Below are 18,729 nucleotides of genomic sequence, written 5' to 3'. Positions count from 1 at the left end.
CCCCGTTTCTCTCATTCTTCCCCTTGCCCATTTTCCTCCAAGTGTCTCTCTGTTGTCTTCCTATACCCAGCTGTTGGTGGTTTCCCACTTTCCGATATGTTATTTCTGGTCCTTCCTGTTCTGTGTTCTTTTAATTTGAAATTGTTTGTGACCAGTTGTTAGCTTGATGGAAGACTACTCTCCACTTTGGGGTTGTATTATTTACTGCTATATTATTTATAATGTTTCTCTTGTCTAAGCTTTCCAAATGTTACAATGCTTTGGTGAATTGAACCTCACTGTGTGCCTCTGTATAAGAACTATCCAAGCTGGGAGTACAGGCCGCTGCCATCGGATCTGATGTCCAGCTGGTCTGCAACAAAATGGAAGAAAATATTCACTGGACTCTGAATGGACAAGCGCTCCCATCGAGCCTGGTCTTTGTAGCTCAAGATGGCCACCTCAACCTGACCAAAATTAATTTGGAGGCAAATGGTACATACAGGTGCAACACTCATTCCAGAGTCTCTCTTCATTCCATCACCCTGCTGGTTGGATGTAAGGAAAAAAAACTTCTAATATTCTGTGTTTGCTTTCTTATAACTTGTTTAATAGATGGACATTTAATAATTGAGATAGACAAAGAAAAATAAAACATAAAAAAGGATGTGCCAAAGCTTTCCGCCTTCCCCCTAACTTGAGGAAGAGGATGACGAACGATTGGTTATATGTGAAGCTTTGATTGTGGAAATCTGATGGCAATTGATTTGTGAGACAGGTAAGTAATTGTTTTTTGGTGTTGTTTTGTGTTATTCTTCAGATCAGCCTTCACCTCCAACGATAAACTGCAGAACCTCAAATACAGTGGAATTTGGCTGCGATTGGACTCCGGGTAAAGAAAGTCACCTTCCCACAAAGTACTCTCTTGTTATACACACAGTAAGGTAAAAGGCTCAGTTTCTCTTCCTTGTGCTTCAGTAGAGGTATTGAATTGACAGTTTTATTTTGAATGTTGGATTTGGAATATGAGCCCTGAAATAGAATAGTTAGGCTAAACAACATGTTTTGTATTTGAGTTGAAAGGAGTAAGTTCTGTCAACTGGAATTGTATGCCCTCAGTGGTGTTTGTAATAGCGGACATGGATTTGTCACCCCATTGAAGGAAGTCCCTCTCGTGAGCAGGCCGTTGGTGCTCCTATGGTTGGCAGCGAGTGCCCCGGAAGCATTGACGGAAAGAGAGTGGCAATCAAACATATGTCTGGGGAAATTGCATGCTCAGTCAGGGTCGCCCAGATAGCTCAGATGGCAGAGCACTGGTACAGTTTTCCCAGGTTTCGAAATCCTGTTCTGGGCATGTAATTTTCCCACATATGTAAATTAATAAAATAAAATTGAGGAGTTGCTGGTAACAGGGAGGCGAGACGCACGTAGCAGGTTCAAGGCTCGTTTATTCCGACGGACTGAAAACCCGACCAGAACTCATGCATCATATATATCACACCCAACCCTCTTAAGGGGGCGTGGCTTCAACCACCGAGCACACGCCACGCCTATACCATCCATAGCCCCACTGGTCCCGTGACCGTGGATTGTATCCCAATGGGGTAACCCCGACATGTGCCCCCCCCCCCCCAGAATTCACACGCACGGGCAATGTCAGTTTTCGGGGGGCCTTAACCACCTGGCCGAAACGACTGAGGACCCGAGCAGGGACTGTTGGCGGCTTGGCGGTAGGCAGGCCAACCGGGGGCTTACCCGACGGGGGACGGCCCCGCCGTGGGGGTTGAGCCAACCGAGGGGGCTGGTCGAGGTCCAAGTGAGCTGGCTTGAGGCGGTCCACCGAAAGGTGGTCCAGTTTGCCGCCGATGTCGACCACGAAGGACTTGTCCCCGGCCTCCAGAACGCGGAAAGGCCCGTTGTAAGGCGGCCGAAGGGCCCCCGGTGTGCGTCCTGGCGAACAAAGACGTACTCCACTGCACGTAGATCCGGCGGGACGTGGGCCCGAAGCAAACCATGTTGGGATGTGGGCACAGGTGCAAACCTCTTGGCATTCTCCCGGAGAACCGACTGCTGACGGGCAGCGGACCAGGGGCTTGTGGCATCAGGCATGAACTCCCCGGGAACCCGCAGTGGCTGGTGTTACGGATTTGTCACTTCCGTTGTGGTGGTTTGCATCCACTTTGCAACATTCGTCCGGGATAGAATTCCCTAACATTCCCAGAATTCCCAAATTTGGAATTTTTCTAACATTCCCAAATATTTCCAAAAAATTGGAAAATTTTGTGTGAAGGTTAACAGGTGCTAACTAATAGTCACCATGGTGTTTGACGCAGAAAAGTTTGCGGCATCCCCTAATGAGGCACATTTCCTAGCGTTAAAAAGATCGGAACTCTTGAGATTGGCCAAACATTTTAACTTGGAGGTCCGAGCTCAGATGAAGAAAGCAGAGATGCAGACATTGGTGGTAGAATCTCTGGTGGGACAGGGAACATGGACAGAGGCAGCCTTGGATTGGTTACCCGAGGAAAAAGAAAATGTGGAGCTCCGGAAAATGGAGATGCAACTGCAGAGCCAGGAAAGGTTAAAAGAGTTGGAATGGAAAGCCGAGGAGAGAAGAGCAGAGGAAAGGAGAGCTGAAAGAGAACTCTTGGAAAGAAGAGTGGAACAGGAACGAGAACTCGAGGAAAAAAGAGTAGAACAGGAACGAGAAGCCGAGGAGAGAAGAGCAGAGGAAAGGAGAGCCGAAAGAGAACTTGCGGAAAAAAAGAGTAGAACAGGAACGAGAACTCGAGGAGAAACGAGCAGAGGAAAGAAGAGCCGAAAGGGAGTTAAAGGAACGTGACATGGAGTGTCAGAGGGAAATTAAAGGTAAGGAACTGGAATTAATGAGAGAACGGGGAGAGGTAGCATCCAGGCCAGCTGGTTCGACAACTAGTCAGAACACCTGGGATGTTGGTAGGCATGTGAGGCTGATTCCACCCTTCAATGAAAAAGAGGTAGCCAAGTTTTTTTTACACTTTGAGAAAGTGGCTCAAATGCTAAAATGGCCTGTGGGGTCCTGGACTATGTTAGTGCAAAGTGTTTTGGTGGGTAAAGCTCAAGATATATTTTCGGCTTTACCGATTGATAAATGTACAGATTATGAGGAAGTGAAGAAAGCCATTCTCAAAGCCTATCAATTGGTCCCTGAAGCTTACCGGCAAAAATTCCGGAATGCCAGGAAGAGGGAGAGTGAGACCCATGTGGAGTTTGCCAGAATGAAGGAAACCATGTTTGATCAGTGGTGTGATTCGAAGGGGATTGGGAAAGACTTCGAACTGTTGTGACAATTGATCTTGTTGGAGGTAAAGTACATCTGGAGGAAAAGAAGGTACCAGAGTTGTATGAGGCAGCAACCGTGGCAGATGACTATGCCTTGACACACAGGATGGGGTTCCACAAACCTAACTTCCCGCCTGGAGTTCGCTAGGGGAGTTATGGTACATCCGGTGTGGAGAACGGAGATTCATGGGGGCGGCCTAGAGATGACTATGAGGACAGATCTGATACCGTGACTTTTAGGGATCAGAAGTCTACAGTTCCAAGACAGACTTGTCTTACGGGGGGCTCGAGGCAGACCACGAGTTTCTCCTCCGGGCCTACTTGCGCTTTTTGCAAGAAACCTGGACACTTGCTGTCCCAATGTTATGCCCTGGAAAGGAAAAATCATGAGCGGAGTCAGACTAGTACAACTCCAAATGCATTGGCAAATGTGAGAAATCGTCCTTGGAGGACAGTGCCTTGTGAAGGTTTCCATGCCAAAGTTACGGCATCACAGAGCAACCTTGTTCAAGAGGGTTACAAACCTTTTATTTCAGAGGGGTTTGTGTCACTGGATGGAGACGTGACTAACCAGAGACCTGTTAGGGTATTGAGGGACACAGGAGCACATCAATCTTTGATGCTTGAAGGCATTTTGCCATTGTCAGAGAAGACGGCAACTGGTGTTAGTGTTCATTTACAGAGGGTTGGTGGCTATGTTAGAGCCCCACTTCATGTCATCCATTTGCAGTCTGATTTGGTGTCAGGACCGGTCACCATAGGTTTACAAGCCACTCTTCCTGCAGAAGGAATATCTTTTGTTATCGGGAATGATTTGGCCGGTGGTCAAGTCTCTGGTAACCCGATGTTTGTTGAAAAGCCTAGCATGGAAAATAACACTGCACAGTTAGAGCAGCAGATTCCGGGTATCTTTCCCTCCTGTGCCGCGACTCGTGCTATGGGTAGGAAGCGCTCTGAAGAGAAGAGGAAGGTACTGACGTCACGATTTGCACCGGCACGTCTTGTCAGGTACCCAAAAACTAAGAGTCAGCACACACAAGTCATGGATGGAGGCAATGTTGGCAAGCTCTTTGTAGGTGGAGTGAACTTCAAAACAAGGGAAGTTGTTCTGGACTCTGTCTTCGGCCAATATGGACCACTCTTGGAAGTGCGGCTGATAAAAGATAGGGAGACGCAAAAGTCCTGGCAGTGTCCATATGTTTTATACCTCTCCCACCCCCACCCTTCCCATGCCTCCCCCCCAAAGCCCTCTCCCTCCCACAGTTCTCTCGATGTCTCCATGTCTCTCGGTCCCTGCTCTCAAATGTTGTGTTTGTGTCCTTCCCCCTCTCTCCCCATCTTGTCTACCGCTCCCGATGTTATTTGTTTTATGTGTTTGTTTGTCTTTCTGTGTGATTAATGTTCGCTCTTTCACGAGCCTCGATATTGTATTTAAAAAAAAAAAAAAAAGTCAAGAGGGTTTGGCTTTGTCATGTTTGAAAACACAAAGGACGCCAAAGATGCAGAAAAGAATTTGAATGACAAGGATTTGGATGGTCGGAGCATAACAGTAGGGAAGGCAGGCCATGGGCGTCAAAGGGGATATGGAGGAAGAAAACGTGGAGGTAGTTTCAGGGGTGGCTGTGGCTCACGGGGTGGGAGTAGTAGTTTTGGTGGTGGCCGCAGTCGAGATTACTATGGAGGCTCCCAGAGTTACAGCAGCTCCCGCAGGGATGATTATCAGAGTAGTGGCCAAGAAGGAGACCGCTATTCCCGTGACTACAGCGACAAGCACCCCAACCGTGATTATTATGAAAGTTAGGAAGAGTTTGAAGCACTGAATGCTGCGGAGCAGCCGAGCCAAGATTCCTCTACGGATTAACCGTGAACTCCACGTCCCTAAATGCGTCCATGTAGTGAATACTTCCAGGCCTCACCACCCAACCACCATGAAACCTGGCTCTCAGCTCGGCCTCCATAAAAAAGTGCTATAGATTTGCTTGACTTTGGATTTTTGATCACAACCCCTTAACCTTCATTCAAAAAAATGAAAACTAAAAATCAGAGGTTGATGAGATGGAGCTTGGCTTTGCAGGAGTTCAACTTGGAGATTGAGCAGGTAAAGGGCAAGGACAATGTCGTGGCGGATGCTTTGTCCAGAGTGAACTAACTTTGGAGATCTCTGTAGGTTGTTTGAAGTTTTGTTGCTTTATTTTTGGGAAATATTGATTATTGTTGCTCATGGGAATTGATGATTTGGGTGTGAGTTTACTTTTGTTTGTTGGGAGAATTTTGCCTACAAAGTAAGTTTTCACTCTGTTCAAACTTTCTTTCTTGAGGGGGGGAAGTGTTACGGATTCGTCACTTCTGTTGTGGTGGTTTGCATCCACTGTAAATATTTCCGATTCCATGTATTATTATTGTTGTCATTTAAAGGGAATAGATATTTTTAGTTTCAAAAGTTAAAAGTTAATGTTAAAAGAAACAGGAAACCGGATCGGGAACCGGACGACAAACCGGAAGAAGACGAGGAGAAACTAGGCGGAGCGAGTGAAGTCGGAGAAGAAGCGAGTCGTTTCTTCATCCTGAGCGAATGTTGTCGAGCAAGTCACGAGTGAACTTTGGGTTTCCTGGAAAGGGATTCCTGCGATAGGGTTGTTATCGCTGTGACTGATCAACCTGCGTGTCAGGTTTGGCGTTGGATTCCGAGGAATCATCGTTGTGTCATTACGTCTCAAGTACGAGCCGTCGACCATTTTGACTCGCGCGCTTTGCTCATCGTGAAAGGTCTTTGCCTCGCATCAGCCGTTTTCAACATTCAGACGTCTATCTGGGATGTGTGTGTGCAACGCGAATATTGAAGACAAACCTGAGGTTCGCCGATTTGGAGCGGTAAAACATTCATACCCGAGGGGGTGAATTTCCCAGTCGCCTTGAGTGCGCCTTTTCGCAGCTGTTGGCCGTGTGACCCTTTTCTGCCGCTTTCGCCGCGTACGCCTTTGTGCAGTTTTGGCGGCGTGACTGGGCCTGTCATCTGAATGGGATTCGGGTTTGGATTCGACATCTTTCTGACGATCGCTGGAGGGGATCAACTAGAGCTCGAAGACGGGAATATAGTGACAATGGGGAATGTTCTTTTTTCACTCACTTGGAGCACAGTGAGTTACCTGATATTAGCTGATGGTACCATCATAAGATATATGTTGATTGTACTTTTGATTGCTATCAGTGTTGTACTGTTATTCTTGTGTGATTTTTAATACAACATTTGTTTGTTAGTAACAATTGGTGTGGTTTCACCATTGATTTTTGACACAGAATAACTCATTTTTCTGCCGTGACTCCTCTCGGGGCTCGGAGGTACACCGCGACCAGGGGGTCGGGGAGGAGCACGTAACACTGGCCATAGACGAGCTCAGCGGATGAGGACCGGACGTCTTCCTTAGGGGCTGTCCTGAGGCCCAACATGACCCACGGGAATCTGTCGGCCCAACTGTCATCCCGGAAGTAGGGAAGGCAGGCGATGGCTGGCCCTGAGAGCAGCTTTCATAGAGCAATGAAACCTCTCACACAAACCATTAGCCTGGGGATGATATGCGGTGGTGCGATGGAGCTTTACCCCAAGGCGCTGGGCCACAGCATCCCAGAGCTCTGAACTGAACTGGGGGCCCCTGTCTGAAGAGATGTCCGAGGGAGCGCCAAAACAGGCAACCCAAGTGCCGATGAACGCCCGGGCCACATCGGCGGACGTTGTAGATGTGAGCGGGACAGCCTCTGGCCACCTGGTGGTCCTATCGATCATCGTGAGTAGGTGGGTGAATCCCCGCGAGGGGGGGGGGGAGGAGGGGTCCTACCAGGTCCACGTGAACATGGTCAAAGCGTCGCTCTGGCACTGGGAATGGCGCCAATGGGACCTGGGTATGGCGATGCACCTTCGAGCGTTGGCACTCGACACAGGTGTTGGCCCAGTCGCGCCCATCCTTCTTGAGCCCATGCCAAACGAACTTCGCCGCCACCAACTTTTGCGACGCCTTCCTGCCCGGGTGAGAACGACCGTGGACGGCCTTGAACACCGGCCGTCTCCAGCTGGTGGGTACGACAGGGCGAGGCCGTCCCAAAGAGATGTCGCACAGTAGCGTGGTGCCCCTGTCCACGAACGGCACATCAGAAAGTAGAAGCCCCGTGACCGCCGTCCTGCAGGCCTGGACATCCGGGTCGGAGATCTGATCGGCCGCCATGCGGGTGTATTCGATACCAAGGTGAACCGCGCCAGCTATGGATCGGGAGAGACAATCGACGACCGTGTTGTCCTTCCCAGCAACATGTTGGATGTCTGTCGTGAACTCAGAAACGAAGGAGAGCTGGCATTGTTGACGGGCAGACCACGGCTACGAGACCTTGGCCATGGCAAAAAACCAGGGGCTTGTGGTCCACCAACGCCGTGAACGGGCGGGCTTCCAACAGGTAACGGAAGTGTCGGACGGCAAGGTAGAGGCCTAGGAGCTCACGATCGAAGGTACTGTACTTTCGTTCGTTAGGGCGGAGCTGCCGGCGAAAAAAGGCGAGCGGCTGCCACGCCCCTTTGACCCACTGCTCGTGTACCGCGCCAACTGCATGTTCCGAAGCGTCCGTGGTGAGAGCAATCGGGTGACAGATGCGCCAGCATGGTTGCACTGGCGAGGGCCAGTTTAGTGTCCGTGAAGGCCTTGGCCATCTCCTCGGTCCAGTCAATGGCGCGTTTGGTAGGCTTGCCTTTGAGGGCCTCATAAAGGGGCTGCATCAGCTGGGCCGCACGGGCACAAAATGATGGTTAAAGTTCACCATGCCCAAAAACTCCTGCAAGGCCTTAACTGTGAGGGGGCATGGAAAACCTTTCACAGCCTCCACTTTAGATGGCAGTGGGACGGCCCCCTCCTTCGTGATGCGGTGGCCAAGAAAGTCAATTGAGGCCACCCCGAACAAGTACTTGGCCGGATTAATGATCAGGCCATGCTGACTGAGGCGTTCAAAGAGCGCTCGGAGGTGAAGCATGTGCTCCGACCTGGAAGCGCTGGCGATGAGGACATTGTCCAGGTAGACGAACAGGAATGGCAAATCCCGCAACACGCTGTCCATCAGGCGCTGGAAATCCTGGGCCACGTTCTTGAGCCCAAAAGGCGTACGCAGGAATTCGAAAAGCCTGAACGGTGTAATCACAGCGGTTTTAGGAACGTCCTGCAGCCGGACGGGGACCTGGTGGTAACCACGAACGAGGTCCACTTTAGAAAAAAAAGCTTTACCGTCCAAGCGGGCAGAAAATCCTGGATGTGTGGGATTGGATAGTGGTCAGGGGTGGTGGCGTCGTTGAGGCAGCGATAATCCCCGCACGGGCGCCAACCGCCACCCGGCTTCGGCGCAGTGTGGAGAGGCAAGGCCCATGGGCGGTCGGACCGTCGCACAATGCCGAGACGCCCCAACGTGTCGAACTCCACCTTTGCGATAGTGAGTTTCCCCGGGTCGAGGCCTCGAGCCCGGGCGTAGACAGGCGGGCCGGTGGTCGGAATGTGATGATCCACTCCGTGCTTGACGGCAACGGCCGAAAAGGTGGGCTGTGTAAGGGCCGGGAACTCGGTGAGGAGGCGGGCGAACTCGTCAGAGGTCGGGAGCGTGCACGCGAGCCGCGTCAAGGCGGACCCGCTCGGCGAGCATGGAAGAGAACTGAATGTCTCCGCATTAATGAGCCGCCGATTTTTAACATCCACCAATAGGCCGTTGGCACAGAGGAAATCAGCGCCCAGCAAGGGGGTGGACACCGTCGCCGTGACAAAATCCCATTTAAACTGCTGTCCACCAAAGCACAGTGCCACGGTCCGTTTGCCAAAAGTCTGAATAGCACTGCCGTTGGCGGCTTCCAAGGTGGGCCGTGCTTCCCGGCCTCCCGATCCAATGCCGACGTGGGTAGAACGCTCACCTGGGCACGTGTGTCGCAGAGGAAACGACGTCCGGAGTCGGTGTCCGAAATGAACAACAAACTGCCCGAACGGCCGACGCTCATGGCAGTTAACGAGCGCCGGCCACCCCGTTTCCCGACTCGCTGAAGCTGCAGGGAGGTCGGCATGACTTGGCCTTGGGCCCAAACCTAGCGTGGAAATGGCACAAGCCTGGGGCCTTCCGCCACTGGGCCGCAATGGCGGCCGCCACAGTGTCCGCCTGCTCGACGGGGCCGGGGTCCCATGTGGCAGCAATGTAGTGTGGCGGAGAAAAACTTGTCTGCCTCCCTGGCCAGGGCGCGGAAATCCGTAATGGGCGAGTTGGCCAAGGCTGACCATATCGGTCCTGGCATTTGCTGCAGGAACAACTCCCTGAAGAGGAAACATGGCCGGTGGCTGCCCAGGAGAGATAACATGTGGTCCATCAGCTCCGACGGCGTTGAGTCGCCCAGCCCGGGTAGAGAAAGGAGCTGGCGGGCGCGCTCGGCCTCAGTGAGCTCGAAGGTGTTGAGCAGAAGCGTTTTTAGCGTCTCGTACTTGCCGCCCCCCGGAGGATTCTGGAGAAGGCTCACCACCCTGGTCACAGTGGAGCCGCTGAGCGCAGACACGACATGATATTATTTCGTGTCGTCGGCCGAAATGTTCCTAATGGCGAACTGGGCCTCGGCTTGCGTGAACCAAACGGCGGCTTGTCATTCCCAAAACTTCGGCAGCTTAATTGCAACTGCACTTGTCGCCATGTTCGTTTGGGGCCCCTGAAGACGTTCGGGAGCAGTCGGGGTCACCAATGTAGGAGTTGCTTTTAACAGGGAGGCAAGACGCACGTAGCAGATTCAAGGCTCGTTTATTCCGACGGACTGAAAACCCGATCGGAACTCATGCATCATATATATCAAACCCAACCCTCTTAAGGGGGCGTGGCTTCAACCACCGAGCACACGCCATGCCTATACCATCCATAGCCCCACTGGTCCCGTGACCGTGGATTGTGTCCCAATGGGGTAACCCCCACAAAATAATGATTTTAAAGATGGTTTTTAAAAATCCGGAAGTATAGCGCTATTGAAGTGCTAATACACCACCTTATTTAACATGTCCAAGTACTGCAAAACTGGAGGTTCGTGGAGGTGATAAGAGGGTGATTTGTGTTTTCCAATGTTCAAGTATATTATTCAATTTAAATAAAGTAAAGATTGTAAAAAGTTGTATAAATAAATTAATTCCTGAATTTACTGCTGTCGTTGACATTGTGTATGTTAAATCACCCTAACACGTTACATTACTTATTTGTGCTTGTTGTTTGTGTCCACTATAACATCCCTAAAATCAGTCAGTAAGTCTCCTGTTAGGAATGATTTTCAAGTTTGTTTCACTGCCAGACAGATAGAGAGTAAAAAAAATGATCTTACCCCTCTGCACATGTGTGATCGGGACAAATTCAGAGACAAAGTACTGCTAAATTGCAGATTTGTTTTTTGATTCATGTTCAAAATGCAATGTTCAATTTGAATTAAGTTGTTCCTTGATCATAAACTGAGCCTGGTGTTGGTTTAGCTGTTAGGGTGGCTGGCGTGGGATACCTAGGTTCCTGGGTTCGGATCCCGGTCAATTGCTGAATTAACGCCAGGGGGGTTGACTCAGCCTGTTCATCCTTCCGAGGTCGGCAAATTGAGGACCAGCTCACTGGTAATTCCCTGTGTGCGTCACAAGAGGCGACCAACAGGGTTGGCGGGCGACTAACCAACAGGGTTGGTGGGCGACTAACAGGATTGGCAGGCGACTAACAGGGTTGGCAGGCGACTAACAGGGTTGGCGGGCGACTAACAGGGTTAGCGGGCGACCAACAGGGCTGGCGGCAGGAAGGGCATCTGGCTATAAAACATTGCTTCAAAAAGGGGACCCTGTAGCGGCTGCCGCTGGGGTTACACAATCGCCTTGCACCTATCAAGGACGCGGAGCGATCACCAGGCCGGGCTCGTCCAGGACGCCCGGGCAGGCCCGCGCTCGACTTGCCAGGCCTCGGTCGGGACGCCCGGGCAGGCTCGCCCTCGGCTTGCCAGGCCGCAGCCGGCCCGCGGGGCCACGCCCCCTGGCGCCAGGCCTGGGCAAACCCCCTGGCGGAATAGATATATATTGCCGACCGTAAAACGTTTTTCCCAGAGTGCCTGAGTGTTTGATTCTAATAAAGCAGCTCAGATGAATTCAAGCTTTTTGTCGCGTCCATTCTTTCGATCGACGTGGGAGCCACAGCTCCTTCATTGGTGACCTACCGACATGGACACGGCAGTGACGCTTAAACTGCCTACCTTCTGGGAGGCTCACGCGGCTGTTTGGTTCGCTCAGGCGGACTCTCAGTTCGCCCTGCGAGGCATCACCGCGGACGACACCCGCTTCCACCATGTTGTGGCGGCGCTTGGTTCCGCCACCGCGGCCCGCGCCTTGAGCCTCCTCGAGCACCCGCCGGCTGCTGACAAATACGGCGCGATTAAGAAGCTTCTACTCGATGCTTTCGCCCTCCCAGCGGCGGAACGCGCACGGCGCCTGCTCGATTTGCCGGAGCTCGGCGACACGCGCCCTTCCGAGCGAATGGACTACATGCTTTCGCTGCTCGGCGAGCACTCTCCGGCATTCCTGTTCCGGGAGCTGTTCCTCCGTCAGCTGCCTAACCCGGTACGCCTCGCCCTGGCAAGCACGACGATCACAGATCCCCGGGCCCTTGCCAGAGAAGCCGACAAAATCTCCGCCGCGGGTCAGCGCATCGCAGCGGCGACATGGGACCCGCCGCCGCCTGATGCACCATCCATGGCGCCCGAGCACCCGGCGCGTTCGACGGCCGAACTGCCGACGCAATTGGCGGCCGCTATACCGAGCCGACCACGTTCAGCACGACGTCCGAAGCCTCCACCCGACCAAGCGTGGTGTTCCTATCATGCCAGGTTCGGACAGAAGGCCCGGACATGCCGACCCCCGTGCACCTTCGGCGGGTCGGGAAACGGCCAGGCCGGCGTTCATTACCTGCCATGCGCGCCGGCCACAGTCACACGGGCAACTTACTGTTCATCACGGATAAAGCGTCCGGACGGCGCTTCCTGTGCGACACCGGCGCCCAAGTGAGCGTCATGCCCGCCTCTGACCAGGACAGGCAATCCGCGGTTTGCGGCCCCTCCTTGGTTGCGGCCAACGGATCGACTATCCGCACCTTCGGCCCGCGCAACGTCACCCTCTGCTTCGGCGGCCAACGCTTCGCTTGGACGTTTGTAACCGCCAACGTGCCCATGGCTCTGCTCGGCGCCGACTTCCTCTGCGCACACGGACTGCTGGTGGACGTCCAACGGCGTCGTTTAATCAACGCTGAAACCTTCAGCTCCCTGGTATGCACATTGAGCAGCTCCGCGCCGACCGAGCTGGCATGCACCGTCCCGGCGGCGAACGAGTTTGCTCGCCTGCTCGCGGAGTTCCCGGCCCTCACGCGGCCGACGTTTTCGGCCGTCGCAGTACGGCATGGGATCGAGCACCACATACCAACCACGGGCCCGCCGGTCTACGCCAGGGCCCGCCGCCTCGACCCAGCCAAGCTTGCCGTTGCGAAGGCCGAATTCGACGCGTTGGAGCACCTCGGCATCGTGCGGCGCTCCGATAGCGCGTGGGCCTCGCCACTGCACATCGTGCCAAAGCCGGGGGGTGGATGGCGCCCGTGTGGCGACTACCGCCGTCTTAATGACGCTACAACACCCGACAGGTACCCGATCCCGCATATCCAAGACTTCTCCGCCCGTCTGGCGGGACGGGTCATTTTTTCAAAAATTGATCTCATACGGGGATATCACCAGGTACCTGTCAGGGCGGCCGACGTCCCTAAAACGGCAGTCATCACGCCGTTCGGCTTATTCGAGTTCTTGCGGATGCCGTTTGGTCTCAAGAACGCGGCTCAGGCGTTCCAGCGCTTGATGGACGGCGTGCTGCGTGACCTGCCGTTCCTTTTCGTTTACCTGGACGACATCCTCGTCGCCAGCACGTCCCGGGCCGAGCACCTCCTCCACCTCCGAACACTGTTCGGGCGCCTCAGCGAGCACGGCCTCATCGTCAACCCGGCCAAATGCCACTTCGGCACGACGGCCGTTGATTTTTTGGGCCACCACATCACCAAGAACGGGGCTGTGCCGCTGCCAACCAAGGTCGAGGCCATCACCACTTTCCCGCGTCCCCGCACCATAAAGGCCCTGCAGGAATTCCTGGGAATGGTGAATTTTTATCACCGCTTCGTGCCCCGCGCTGCTCAACTCATGCGGCCCCTCTACGAAGCCCTCCGGGGCAAGCCGGCCAAGCACGACATCACCTGGTCCGCAGCAATGGATGCGGCCTTCCAAAGCTCAAAGCGGGCCCTCGCCGACGCAACACTGCTCGCTCACCCGGTGCTCAACGCTCCCATCGCCCTCACCACGGATGCCTCCGACTACGCGGTGGGCGCCGTACATGAGCAATGGGTGAACGGGGTTTGGCAGCCACTCGCTTTTTTCAGCCGGCAGCTCCGGCCGAACGAGCTCAAATACAGCACGTTTGACCGGGAGCTCCTCGGTCTACACCTGGCCGTCCGCCATTTCCGCCACCTCCTGGAGGGCCGACCTTTCACGGCGTTCGTCGACCACAAGCCGTTGGTTTACGCCATGGCCAAGGTCACGGAGCCATGGTCGGCCCGCCAACAGCGCCACCTCTCCGCCGTGTCGGAGTTTACCACGGACATCCGGCACGTCGCCGGCAAAAACAACGCCGTGGCCGACTGTCTTTCCCGGGCCAGCGCGAACGCGGTCCACCTGGGCGTGGATTTTGCGCTCATGGCGGCGGACCAAACCACCGACACCACGGTGCAAGCCCTCCGGGCGGCGGACACGGGCCTCCGCCTGGCCGACATCCCCTGCGCGGACACTGTCCTGCTCTGCGACGTCTCCCAAGGCCGGCCTCGCCCCATCGTGCCCGTCACCTGGCGACGCCGCATCTTCGCCTCCCTCCACGGCCTTTCCCACCCGGGCCGGAAAGCTTCCCAGAAGCTGGTGTCGGCGCGTTTCGTCTGGCACGGCCTTCGTCGGGACGTCCGCGATTGGACCAGCGCCTGCACCGCCTGCCAACGGGCCAAGGTCCACCGACACACCCAGGCCCCGCTGGCACCTTTCACCGTGCCCGAACGACGTTTCGACCACGTCAACGTGGATCTGGTGGGCCCCCTTCCCCCATCACGAGGGTTCACACACCTGCTCACCATGGTGGACAGGACCACCAGGTGGCCGGAGGCCGTTCCCCTCGTCTCCACCACCACCGCCGACGTGGCGCAGGCCTTCATCGCCACCTGGGTCGCCCGCTTCGGCGCACCGGCGGACATCTCGTCAGACCGCGGACCACAGTTCACCTCCGAGCTGTGGGGCGCGGTCGCCCGCAACCTGGGGGTCAAGCTCCACCGTACTACGGCCTACCACCCCCAAGCAAACGGGTTGTGCGAGCGATTCCACCGCTCCATGAAGGCCGCGCTCATGGCCGGCCTTCAAGACGGCGGTTGGGCCGACCGGCTGCCGTGGGTCCTTTTGGGCCTTCGCACGGCCCCCAAGGAGGACCTCCAGGCATCCACCGCCGAGCTGGTCTATGGCCAGGTGCTACGCGTCCCGGGCGAATTCGTGCCCGACGCTACCAGCCCCTGGTCCGCAGCTCGCCAGCGCTCGGACCTCCAGGAGGCCGCCCGACGGTTTGCCCCCGTGCCGACATCCCACCACGGTGACCCCCAGTCCTACGTCCCCCCAGCACTCCGCACCGCGGAGTATGTTTTTGTGCGTCACGACGCACATCGGCGGCCACTCCAGCCGCCGTACGACGGGCCCTTCCGGGTGCTGCGACGGGACGACAAGTCGTTCGTCATCGACATCGGCGGCAGGTCGGACCGGATTGCAGTGGACCGCCTCAAGCCGGCGCACGTGGACGTCGACCACCCACCACGGGTGGCCCTCCCGCCGCGGCGAGGCCGCCCCCCGTCCACGGTGCCCCCCACTCGACCGCCCACCACCTCACCGGACCCCCTCCCACGACCCACCAGGGGTCGCTTCGGCCGGGTCATCAGGACCCCCCTCAAGTTGACCCTGCCGGTGCAAGTCGATTCTGGGGGGACGTGTGTAGCGGCTGCCGCTGGGGTTACACAATCGCCTTGCACCTATCAAGGACGCGGAGCGATCACCAGGCCGGGCTCGTCCAGGACGCCCGGGCAGGCCCGCGCTCGACTTGCCAGGCCTCGGTCGGGACGCCCGGGCAGGCTCGCCCTCGGCTTGCCAGGCCGCAGCCGGCCCGCGGGGCCACGCCCCCTGGCGCCAGGCCTGGGCAAACCCCCTGGCGGAATAGATATATATTGCCGACCGTAAAACGTTTTTCCCAGAGTGCCTGAGTGTTTGATTCTAATAAAGCAGCTCAGATGAATTCAAGCTTTTTGTCGCGTCCATTCTTTCGATCGACGTGGGAGCCACAGCTCCTTCAACCCACAGTGCCCTAAAAAGGCCAACCCCTGCTCTGCAGGGAAAAAAGGTCTCTAAAGGTGTTTTTTGGGGGTTTTTTTTTAAAACTTATTAATGCTAAAGATCCAATGATACCCAGAAATGATGCCAACCCCCAGCCAAGTTATGCACATGCACATGATTAGACTTAATTCTTTGTGTTCTTTTCTTTTGTTCCACCAGTTCAGTTGGTTCAATGGAGGATGATATTGTGCCATGCATCCAAAAAGGAACACAAGGACCCTACAGATGCATTTTCGACAGCTACATCCGTAGCCTGATAACACTTCGTGTCAAAATGACCGCCAGAAATGTTCTTGGCTGCACTGAGTCAAATGGCGAAAGTTTTATACCTCGTGAGATTTGTAAGTGTGTGAAAGGAAGTGTGCAGGCTTAAAAAATATTGAAACTTATTGTGCGTGCATTACCTTATTACCACTCTTTAGGCCTACTATATACAACAACAACAACAACATGCATTTTAAGGCCATTTTCCCTGCTAGAGGGGGGGTTAGCCTTACGGTCCCCATGACAATCTTCTCCATTTTGCCCTATTTTCTGCATCTCTCCTTGTTAACCCCCTTGCCCGCATTTCTTCTTCCACCATCTTTAGCCAAGTCTTTCTCGGTCTTCCCCGTCTTCTACTTCCTTCTACATTCATTTCCATCACTCTTCTCAACCAGTCACTTTCATCCTTCCTCAACACATGACCAAACCATCTCAACCTGTTCCTCTTCACAGCATCAATCACAGGCTCTATTCCCATCATCTTTCGCAATTCATCATTTGTCTTCCTCTCTCTCAACGATACTCCGCACATCCGTCGAACCATTCGCATTTCCACCCTTTCCAACCTTCGTTGCTGCTCTACGTTCATTACCCATGTCTCGCTCCCATAAATCATAACACTTCTCACACATGCAGCAAACACCTTTCCCTTCAGCTTCAACGACACTCCCCTCATCATCAGCACGCCACTCAATTCCCGAAACTTCTTCCATGCACATCTCACTCGAGCAACAGTTGCCGAGTCTGATCCACCTTCTCCATTCAGCATGTCTCCGAGGTAGCAAAATGTTTTCACACCTTCCAGCTTCACGCCGTCTCCAAGATCCAACTCAACATTTCCTCCATCTGCAGCTCCCTCTGTGCACACCTTACATTTGAATGTAGCTGCCACACTGGTTAATGACCCTCTCAGACCACTACATTTTTGATGAACCCACTCAGCGCACATTGTACACTGAATGGAGTTCACTCCGACACCCTTCCTACACACAGCACAGGGCCACTTCCCAGTTCTTTCCACCTCACCACATGCTTTACCACTTGCCATCACCTTCATCTTTCCGATATTCACCTTCAGACCTTTTGTCTCCATACATTCCTTCCACGTGTTCATCTTTTCCTTCAGTCCATCCATACTTTCCGCAATCAACACCAGATCATCTGCATACAACAACTCCCACGGTAAACCCTCCTTTACGTTCTGAGCCAGCACCTCCATCACAGCTACAAATAGTAGTGGACTTAGTACCGACCCCTGATGCACTCCCACCTTCACCTCAAACTCACCACTGTTCCCGTCCTTCGTCCTTACAGCTGTGCGCGCTCTTTTGTACATTGCCATCACTACTCTGATCAACCATTCCTCCACTCCTAACTTCCTCAATGCCCATGTCAATACTTTGCGTGGAACCCGATCGAATGCTTTCTCCAGATCAACAAACCCAAGAAACAACTTCTTCCTCTTCTCCATGTACTTCTCCTGCAACTGCCTCACAATGAAAAGCGCATCTGTCGTTCCTCTTCCTGGCATGAATCCAAACTGCATTTCGTCGATCTTCACTTTCTTCCTTATCCTCCTCTCCAACACCCTTTCCAATACCTTCATTCCATGCTCCAATAACTTTATTGCTCGGTACGAGCCACACTCTAGAGGGTCGCCTTTCCCCTTGTATAGAGGGACGAGGGTACTCAGTTCCCAATCCACTGGAATGCGGCCTTCTTTCACCACCAGATTACAGATCTCTGTCATTCTCTTCACACCCCAACTTCCTGCTGCCTTCAACATATCTCCCACAACTCCTTAGGCCTACTATAGGCCTACTATATATTAGGCCTACTATATATACTCAGCAATTCTATGGGATGTCATTGTGGGCATGCACAGGCCCAAAGACCAAACTTTCTTTGTATTTAAAGGATAATACTCGAAAGTATCGGAAAATGCAACGTCCGTCCATGTCCGTTTGTAATCAGACGTCTTCTTCCTCTTCTGCTTCTTCTTCTTCCGAATGCTCAAAATAACGAAAACAGTTTTTTTTTTAATACAGAATGAAAATTGATGATTTATGCAACCTTGACCTTTGAACTTTAGATCTAAAAAAATAATCGGCTTCCAGCTTTTGATTGGTGAACCAATTCTGTGACTCAATATGCGGATTCTTAAAATTTCAGTTCAATCGGGTGAAAATTGGCAATCTTACACAACCTTGATGTTTCACCTGTTGATCTAAAAAAAAAAACAATCCGCTTTTAGCTTTTGATTGGTGAACCAATTTAGTGACTCAACATGTAAATTATTAAAATTTCAGGTCAATTGGACGATTTTATGTGACGTTGACCTTTGACCTTTTGACCAAATTATTAATTTACCTTCTCTATGTCATAATAAAGCTTTGTTGAAAATTAGATGACAAAACTCAAATGGTAAAAAGTTACGGCCCAGACACACATATACACACACACACACACACACACACACACACACACACACACACACACACACACACACACACACACACACACACACACACACACACACACGTGACTACAAAACCCCCTGTGCACGGGACGGGCTAATAAGGTATTAAATCTGTACAAATCAATGAGAGCAGATCAAGTGACATTTCAACATTCTGTCCAAGGACGACACGCTTCAGTGATGGAATTCC

General features: G+C 53.3%; 1 protein-coding gene across 1 annotated transcript in view; it reads left to right on the top strand.

Moving 5' to 3' along the window:
* Nucleotides 1–18,729, top strand: part of LOC137421273 (fibronectin type III and SPRY domain-containing protein 2) — a 204,794-nt gene that overhangs the window by 165,621 nt on the left and 20,444 nt on the right. Inside the window, exons 16-18 of the mRNA XM_068107170.2 lie at nt 298–537; nt 800–923; nt 15,956–16,137. The gene's annotated coding sequence lies outside the window, so the exon portion shown is untranslated. The remainder of the gene's footprint in view (nt 1–297; nt 538–799; nt 924–15,955; nt 16,138–18,729) is intronic.

This window comes from Myxine glutinosa, chromosome 2, assembly GCF_964187855.1.
Source record: "Myxine glutinosa chromosome 2, kmMyxGlut1.1, whole genome shotgun sequence".
Taxonomy (NCBI): Eukaryota; Metazoa; Chordata; class Myxini; order Myxiniformes; family Myxinidae; genus Myxine; species Myxine glutinosa.
This window is presented reverse-complemented; position numbering and strand designations above follow the sequence as displayed.